This window comes from Castor canadensis, chromosome 14 (assembly GCF_047511655.1).
Source record: "Castor canadensis chromosome 14, mCasCan1.hap1v2, whole genome shotgun sequence".
Taxonomy (NCBI): Eukaryota; Metazoa; Chordata; class Mammalia; order Rodentia; family Castoridae; genus Castor; species Castor canadensis.
In genome coordinates, this window is record NC_133399.1 from 106,535,820 (window position 1) to 106,545,241 (window position 9,422).

The following is a 9,422-nucleotide window of genomic DNA, read 5'->3' on the forward strand; positions in this document are numbered from 1 at the left end:
GCAACAAGCCAGTTGTTAGGGTTCTGGATGTTTCTGTATCTAACATCCTCCTTTTAATTTAAACTGATTTGAGTGAACTTTTTCTGTTACTTGCAACCAACATGTGTGTGTGTGTGTGTGTGAGTGTGAGTGTGTGTGTGAGTGTGTGTGTGTGAGTGTGAGTGTGTTGGGGGAAGATGATAGAGTGGTTTTTTAGGAGGGCATTAATGATCTTGGGGTTTTTTTGTTGTGGTAAAACATGCATAATGTAAAATTTACCATGTGAACTATTTGTAAGTGCACGACTCACTGGCTCAGCCAGAGTTGTACAACCGTCACCACCATCCTTCTACAAAATATTTTCATCTTTCCCAACTGAAACACTGCACCCATTAAACACTAACTCCCTCTAACTGCTCCCAGCAAATGACAACCCCCATCATACCTCCTGTCTCTATGCATTTGACCACTCTAGGGACCACAGACGAGTGGTCTGGGACAGGATTGTCCTTTTGTGGCAATTTCACTCAAGGCTTATTAGTGTTGTACCACATGTCAGCATCCCTTCCTTTTTAAGGCTGGATACTATTTCATTGTGTGGAGAGACCACACTCTGCTTATCCAGTTACTCTACATCAGATGTGTGGGTTTGTTTCTGCCTTCGGCTGTGGTGAATAATGCCGTTATGACTACAGTGGTAAGGTTAAAGATCGATGCACTTTTTAAAAGTTTGAAGTCAATACAATCAAATATTAGTAACAGTTATCTCTGAGATAACAGTTCTGATGATTTAGTCCTTTAATTTTTATATTTTTTGTATATCTGAATTTTTTTTTTAATTTTTTTACAGTGAGCATGTATTGTTTTTAGAGTCAGAAAAAACAAAAGCTCTCACTTGGGAAGAAAATACCACTTCCTGTGCTATAAGTGATCTTTGTAGCTCAAGAAATTATTAGGACAATCGTTTTGTGGTAGAACACTTCATTCATTCAGGAAATATTTCAAGCTGAGAGAATATTGTATTGTTTGCAAAAATTCTGGCTCTATCTTGAAAGTCTTCTTATTCTGACCTTAACATTTTTATAAATGTATATATAAAATATATATACATTTTATATATATTTCATATATAAATATTACTCTTACAACATGAAATAAATTTTTGAAAAGAAGGAAAAGCCACCAGGTCAGTCCTTGCTTTCTTGTCACCCATGTAATTCTCTTTACCGGTTGCAATCACTGGCCTTCCTCTCACTGTCCTCTTTCTGAATCTATGTTTCCTTAATTTAAAACCATCTGGATCCTCTTCATTTTGGGGTATGCCCTGCTCTGTGTGTACCCTGAATGCATTTTTTAAGCTTTGAGGGCTCCCAGGTGTCACAGACCCTCTGTCTCATTCTGTCTGTCTGTACATCTCCAGACCCAGGTCCTGTGCCAGGGAGGTCCCACACCATGTGTGACAATGAATGAACAAGAGCATGCAGAGTTGTGTCGGGGCGGGGGCTGGCCTGGCCTGTGTCTCGCTGAGTACACACACACACACACACACACACACTCACGCACAGAGCTCTGGAATGCAAATCAGAATATTCCCACCCCAACCCTGCCTGACTCAGAGCCCTCTGGTGCCTTTTGTCTCCAAGCAGCAGGGAATTCAAGCAGAAAATTCCCTATTAATGGTTCAATAAAACATTCAAGTCCTGGATGCAGCCCCATGGAGGCCGTGTGGCAGCCTGGAATACAGATGTACTTCCTCGGGAGGGAGCCCCATTCTCATTTAGTCTTCTCTGTTGGGGCCAAAGTCAGAGCTCCTGGGGCCAGGGCTGGGGCACTCTGCACCTAGGTGGGCAGAGCCACAGGAAGAAGCAGATCAAAGTTTGGGTGAGGGCCAGTGAATGTGGAAAAGTTCCTGTCCTGTCGTCACCCTCAGTGGTACATGTGACACAAGAGTTACTCACCTACCTTTGTCTCAGAAACACATGTCCCCCCCCTCCCCCTACCACTATCCTAACTGCCCATGTGGCTTTGCATGGGTTTTAGGCACGGTGCTTGTGGGTTTCCATAAGATCCATTGGCAATAATCCTAATGATAAGCGCTTATGCTTTCTAAATGTTCATTGATTGAAATGATGGTAGACAGAGGGGTGTGGCGGGGGGGAGTGTGTGTGTGTTTGTGTAGAACCATCAGAGGACCACAGTGCGGAGAGGCCCTGGAGGAGGAAGAAGGTCACCCCAAGGCGCTTAGACACCATCTTTTAATTGATGTAGAAAAATGGGACTTAAAGATCCATTATTATTATTATTATTATTATTATTTTGCAAAAAACTAAAACCACTTTATTTCTCAAAAAAAAAAAAATCCCATTTCATATTTTCCTCTTCCAGAACCACGATACAGCTCAGGAAAGAGAGTCATCTTGCATGAGCAGCACAGTTTCGTGAAATGGCATCTCTGTGTGATGGGAGGCAGGGGACCAGGAGGAGGGGCCCTCTGCCACTTAAGCACAGGTTGGCACCACAGCTGCTGTCACGCCTCTGATGATGGTGGAGAAGGGGAGGCTGGAGATCCTGATCTAGACAGAGGAAATTTCCATGTGACACTGTTTGCTGGGAAAATAGGAAGCTTTCGGTGCATTCACTTGACTGTTTATTTCTAGCAGGATTCAGAGCCTCCCGGTGAACACCTCTACATGCACTCTGCTGCTCGTTCCAGTAAACAAGCATTCAGCCAAACACTTCTAAAATATTGCCATTGAGCATCACACCCTGAGTAAAAATTCCCAATGTCTTCCTCTGACCCGGAGGACGTTGAACTGACTGAAGCCACCATTCAAGGCCTCTACTTCCGCTCCTCCTGCCTGTTCCCTTCTCTGCCTAGCTAGGTCTCACATCTTCCCTGATGGCCACGCCTTTCCTACCTCCCAGCCAGAGGAGATCCAGCTCTTTTCAGTGCCCAAGTACCTTTTGCAACCACTGAAACTGCCTTACGTCTTTCTTAGTTCTAAAAGCTCATCTTCCAAGCCAGGCTATGAGTTCTCTGGAGTATTTTAGTGAGTCCCCTGCCTATCGATAGGATGTGTATTGACAAATATGTGGTGTGCAATCAATGCGTGTGAGATTGAGTGACTCCAGAGTAATTGGCACTGTGCTCGTCGCTCAGGAGTGAGAGAATATCAGCTGCCTTCTGCCAGTGGTTTCTGGTTTCCCAGATATGAAACCCCAGAGGATGGTAAGAAGCACGCTATGCCAATTGCAAGTCTGGAAACAAGCAGTTGTCCAGGGAGATTTTCCAGAAAAGTCTACACCTTCAGGAAAGACAGGGCCAACCTTTAATTAGTCAGAAGAGGGGGCTGCATGTGAAAAGACCTTAAGAGATTATCTTTCTATTATGTATTTGTCTAGGACCTTGTGGTTTTCAGAGCCCCTTCCCTGCCATTACTGGTACAAGTTCTTAGGTCATTGCTGCAAGGTATTCCTGGGCCCATTTCCCAGAACAAGAATCCAAGGCCCTGGAAGCAGGCGACACACGGCAGGTAAGGATAAACAGGACCTGAAACACTGGTCTTTGGAGTTCGAGTCCAGTGGTCTGTGCAGCACCCCACTACTTTCCAACGATACAGGCTTTGCCTTTAAATTAGATCTTGGGAGCAAAGGGTTGAAGGAAAATGAAAATGCCATTTAAAAATATTAGGCAAGTTACTATATATAAAATAGATTGGAGAGAGACAGAGAAGGAAGGAAGGAAAGAAGGAAGAAAGGAAGGAAGGAAGGGAGAAAGAAAGGAAAGAGAGAAAGAAAGAAAGCATGCACTAGGAGCTCCGACAAATGACAATAAAGGCGAATTGTTTACATTTGATAGTTCCTGAATACAAAACTAGGTTTTTAAAAAACTGTACAGTCAGGGATAGTACCACATGCCTATAATCCCAGATACTCAGGAGGTGGAGGTAGGAGGATGGCAGCCTGAGGTCAGCCGAGGCAAAAGTGCAAGAGTAGCTAAACAAACTAAAAGCAAAATGTCTGGTGCTGTGGGGCTCAAGTGGACGGGAACTTGCTAGGCTCTGCGTTCAGTCCCACTGCCATAGACTTAGGGTGTGAGAATGCTGCTGCTGGCACTGGCTACTTGAACAGAGGCCACCTAACAGACCTGTGACAACATCCTTGTGAACCTCAAGGTGAGACCCCAGGGAGAGCATCCCCAAAACACTGGGAACAGGGCTCCAAAGTCTAAGGGAAATTGGGCAGGAAGGGGCTAAGCAGCCCCCGAGGAGGGGAGTTGCAGAAGCAAGTGAGCTCGTGTATAAGACCTGAGACTAAGTTGACAAAGAGGACCTTGTGTACAACGTGGAACCCATGTATTTCTGAGAACTGATGGAGCAGGTGAATATCAGAGCCACCTCTCTGACACTCAGATCAACTGTGCCAGGCTAGAAAACTTTCCAGGGACCATAGTCAGCTCTGAAGTGGCTGGGAGCCCTTCTTTCTTTCTTTCTTTCTTTTTTTTTTTTTTTTTTTTTGGCAGTACTGGGGTTTGAACTCAGGGCCTCAAGCTTGCTAGGCAGGCACTCGGGAGCCTTTTTGTTCTGAGCACAGCACTTCTTCACTTTCTGTAGCACTAACATTCCAGGCTGAGGATGCAATTCCCAGTGGTGGGTGACAGGGCTAAGACAGAGCCATGAGAGCTGTGTGGAGGGCTCCAGGCACACTGTGATAGGGCCGTGCAGGGGAATGTTGCCAGCTTAGCAGCCTGGGTTTTGGGGCCAGAAGGTGAAAGGAACATACTATAGCCATTATTCACCCAGTCCTGGAGAAACCTTCTGTTCCCTCTCTGGGATTATATCCTCCTATTACACCTCCCAATTCTTATGTTGGAACCAAACCCCTCGTACGTCAGAATGGGACTGTCTTTTGAGCAGGGCCTTTGAAGATACAGTTAAGGGCAAATGTGATCATTGGGATGGCCCTAATCCAATATGACTCGTATTCTTATAAGAAGAGGAGATTAAGACACAAACACAAGGACTAGAGACGTGGCTCAAATGGTAGAATGCCTGCCTAGCAAATGCAAGGCCCGTTGTTCAATTCCCAATACCATAAAAAAAGAAAGAGAGGAGGGAAGGAAAGGAGGGATGGAGGGAATGAGGGAGGGAGGGAAAGAAAAGGGAGAGAAGGAAAGGAAAGAAAAGAAGGAAGGAAGGAAAGGAAAGAAAAGGAAGGAAGGGAGAGGTAGGAAGAAATGAAGGGAAAGGGAAGGGAAGAGAAGGGAAGGGAAGGAAGGAAGGTAGGAAGGAAGGAAGGAAGGAAGGAAGGAAGGAAGGAAGGAAGGAAGGAAGGAAGGAAGGAAGGAAGGAAGGAGAGAAAACACAGGTACACCCAGAGGCTAGACCATGTGAAGAAACAGGAAGCCAAGGAGCGAGACCTTAGAGCAAACCAACCTTGATCTTGGGCTTCTGGCCCCTGGAATGAAGAGGCAATAAATATCTGTGATTGAAGCCACTTAGACTGTGGTTCTTTGCTATGACAGCCCAAGCAAAAGAATCTGCCCCCAATCCTTCATCTTACCTGTCTGGAAGCCAAGCTGCCACTTTCCAGCCCACTCAGAACCTGCAGTTTGTCCTCAGGATTTTAACATTTTGTTCAAAACAGGTAAACATCAGGTCCTCCCTCCTCACTTCCACTTCTCTGTCACTCTCAGTCTGATCTGCATTTCCCTCCTTCTCACATACTTTTGAGTTCTCTAGTGACCTGAGCCACTGTGGCCCCTTGCTGGGATGCTCACCACCCATCAGTAAAACTCTTGGACACAGGCTGCCTCTCCAAGGTAAAGATCCCTCCCATTCTCCAGCATCTAGGTGTCACTCAGCTAGACACTCGGGTTGTAAATCTATACCTGCAAAGGCAATTGTTGCCTATTTGCATGGGCACTGTATTCACCTAATTTTTCACTAAAACCTTGCATTTATACCCTCTCACCCTAGTCGGAATGGCTACCATCAAAAAGACAAGAATACCGGCTTAGCAAGCTTGAGGTCCTGAGTTCAAACCGCAGTACTGCCAGAGAGAGGAGAGAGAGAGAGAGAGGCAGAAACAGAGAGAGACAAAAAAATAACAAATGGTAGCAAGGGTACAAAGAAAGGGAGCTCAGACGCTACTGGTAGAAACGTAAGTTGTTATAGCCATTATGGAAAATAGTATTGATGCTCCTTAAAAAATATAATATAGAACTACCATCCATCCTAGTTCCCCTACTACTGGGTATATATAAACAAATTCAAATTAGTATGTCAAAGAGATGACTGTACTTCCTCGTTCATTGCAGCATGCACAATAGCCAAGATATGAAATCCATCCCAGTGTCCACAGACAGACGAATGATCATAAAAAGAGTGGTACCTATGCACTATGGGATCTTATTCAGCCATAAAAAAGCCACGCAATCCTGTCATTTGCCAATGAGGATGGAAATCCAGGACATTATATGAAGTGATGTAATCCGAGCCCAGAAAGACAGGTGAGATGCATGCCCTCACTCACATACAGGAGCTAGGTGCAGTGACATGTGTCTGTAGACCGAGCACTTGGGAGGCTGAGGCAGGAGGATTGAGCCTGAGAGTTTGAGGCCAGCCTTGGCAACATAGCAAGACCCCATCTCAAAAAAACAATAAATGTCGAACTTACAGAACCAGAGACTGAAATAGTGGTTACCAGAGGCCAGGGAGGAGAGGGAAGATACAGAATGGCTAGTTAAAAATAGTCAGAAGGATTAAGTTCTAATATCTGATGACATTGCTCACAATAATTTATTGTATATTTTAAATAGTGAGAAGATTTTGAATGTCCCCAACACAAAGAAACAATAAACGTTTGAGGTGATGGATGTGCCAATTACCCTGATTTGGTCATTTCACTTTGTAGACATGTATCAAAATATCACACTCTACCCCATAAATACATTCAATTATTATGTGTGAGCTTTTAAAAACCCTATCTTGGGCTGTGGATGTAGCTTAGATAGAGCACTTGCCTAGCCTGTTTGAGGACCTGGAACTGAAAAAAAATAGATAAATAAAAAATAATTATAAATAAAAGTATCCTACCTCTTACTGATTGCTAAGATTCACCTTGCCCCCATTAAATCAAAAACCCATGTATATTTTGATGCAAAACCGTGGAGCAGTGTGTTCCATTTCTAAAGTCCCTTTGCATTCCTCCTTGCAGGTGGCTTCCCTTGCACAGAGGGCTTGCCCTCTGGAAATAAGAAGCTGCCTTCCCAGCCTGGACCCTGCAGCTGTGGTTACTAAGGAGACCAATTGGCTGGAGGTGCCATAATTAACCAGTAAATCCAGCAGAGTACCTGGGAGGAAGACACTCTTTGCCTTGAGAGAGGAAAATTTCTGGGTGGGTGGAGGTGGTGGAGCTCATGGTAGGAGCCCTTGCACTTCCTCTCTCTCTCTCTCCCGAGAGATGCTGTGGGATGTTTCAGGAACACACCCACAACCCACCTGGAAAGATGACCTGGTTTCTCTTTGCTGGGAGACAAGCCGGTGTGGGGGCAGAAATAAATCACTTCCCCTCAGAAGCAGAAAGAGAACCTGTGACATTCCTTGCCCCCTGCTTTCATAGGGTGTCTTGTCAGTCAGAGAGCTGCTGAGCCGTCACCAGGCCTGGGGGAGCCATGGCCTCTAGGTGCCAAGGAGAAGCCTCACACAGAGCCACACAGAATAGGGTCTGTGCCCTTCCTAGTCAACTTCTGCTTCTTGAGGAACAGGACTTGTCTCACCCCTCCCCCCACATACACAGAGGTCTCATCTCCATCCCCTCCCTCTATCGTAGAGACACCATGAACTTCCAGGCCACTGGCTTCGACGACATCAAGTGACATTTCACTCTTGCATTTCCTTTCCCTCAGCTGCAAGGGTGGAAAACCACTTACCTACCTGACATCCTAGGAGTGACCAGGTGCTAAAGGTGAGTCCTTGAAGATGTCCCCTGGATGAGGAAAATCCAAGACAGTGACTAGAACAAAACATGGAGCGTTAGAATTCCATGGCACCAACTTATGGGCTCTACATAGCTGTCCCATTTTGTCCTGTGACTTTCCTATCTCCACCCCACTTGGCCCTGGACAGCCCAGGGACTGCTTCCGCTAGCCAAGGCAACCAGCAGTGGGCACCAGCTCCACGCCATGTTGTCCTTTGCCTCATTGTGTGCTTTGCCCCTGATCCCTGCCACGCCAGGCTACACACTGTGAAAGACACATATGAAGGAAGGACAGACATACTGAGGACAACCAAAGTGCCCCCAGATGACATGACCTCTGAGAGCCACACTGAGACCAGAACTGCACTGTGTGCCCAACCAAAATTCCCCATCTCCAGAGCCATGAGCCCAAGGAGGGATTTGTTACTTTGGCAGGTAATGCAGCTACATAACCAAACCCTTACTGACATCCGAAATAAAGGTTTGAGGTTTCTCTCTTAAAAAGGTGGGAATGGGGAATGGTGACAATTGGAAGTCCAGGTTTGATATGGTAGCTTCACAAATATGGGGGACCCAGAATCCTTCTGTCTCTATACTGCATTACCATTTATCTATGACTTTCAGCCTCAAAGTTTTCTCATGAGCCTTAGATAACTGCTGGAGCGCCATCTGTCACATTTGTCTCCCAGCAAGGAGGGAAGAAGGGAAAAGAAGAGGTCTCTTTAAGCTGAGTTGGCTCCCTTTAAAAGCACTTTCCTAGAAGCCCTACTCAAGGACTGGTAGCTTGCTTCTCATTGGCTACGTGGGAAGCCAGAAGGTGCAGACTTTTAGCTGAGCACGTTGGGATGAGAAGAAACAAGGGTGCCATTCAGTAAGGAAGAACAGGAAGATGAGTATTGGGTAGGCAGCCAGCAATATCTCCCACAGCACATGTGAAATTGGGCAACAGATCTGGGACCCCAAAGTATGTCAGGGTACAAAACTGATACCATGTTGTTCAGAGAACATGCTAATTTCCCAGAGTTCATAGTGACAGCTTTGACCTGTAACCGTGAAGTGCAAAGTTTGAACAATAGAGATCTGAGTGAGGAGCTGAGAGCTGGTCTCCTGGGCCTTTCTGAGAACACAGATAGGTATGAAGGTTGTTCTCAGAACACATTGCTCTTAACCTGGGCAGCTGCTTCCTAGACTGCTATTTTCTTTCTTTAAGTTTTAGCAAAGATTTATTTTAGTGTAACAGGATACAGTAAGGAGAAGAAGTGGGGGAGGGAGAAACATTTCCTGTTCCCCACGCAGGAAATGGGAGTAAGGACTTCTGCTGTTTTCTTTTTCTTGAGGTATATTCCTATGCTTAAAAAAATCACCATTTTAAAGCATATACTTTTGTGGGTTTCGTATATCTCATGTAGGCGTCACCACAACCTAACTCCAAAGACTTCTATCATGCTCAAACAGAAACTCTG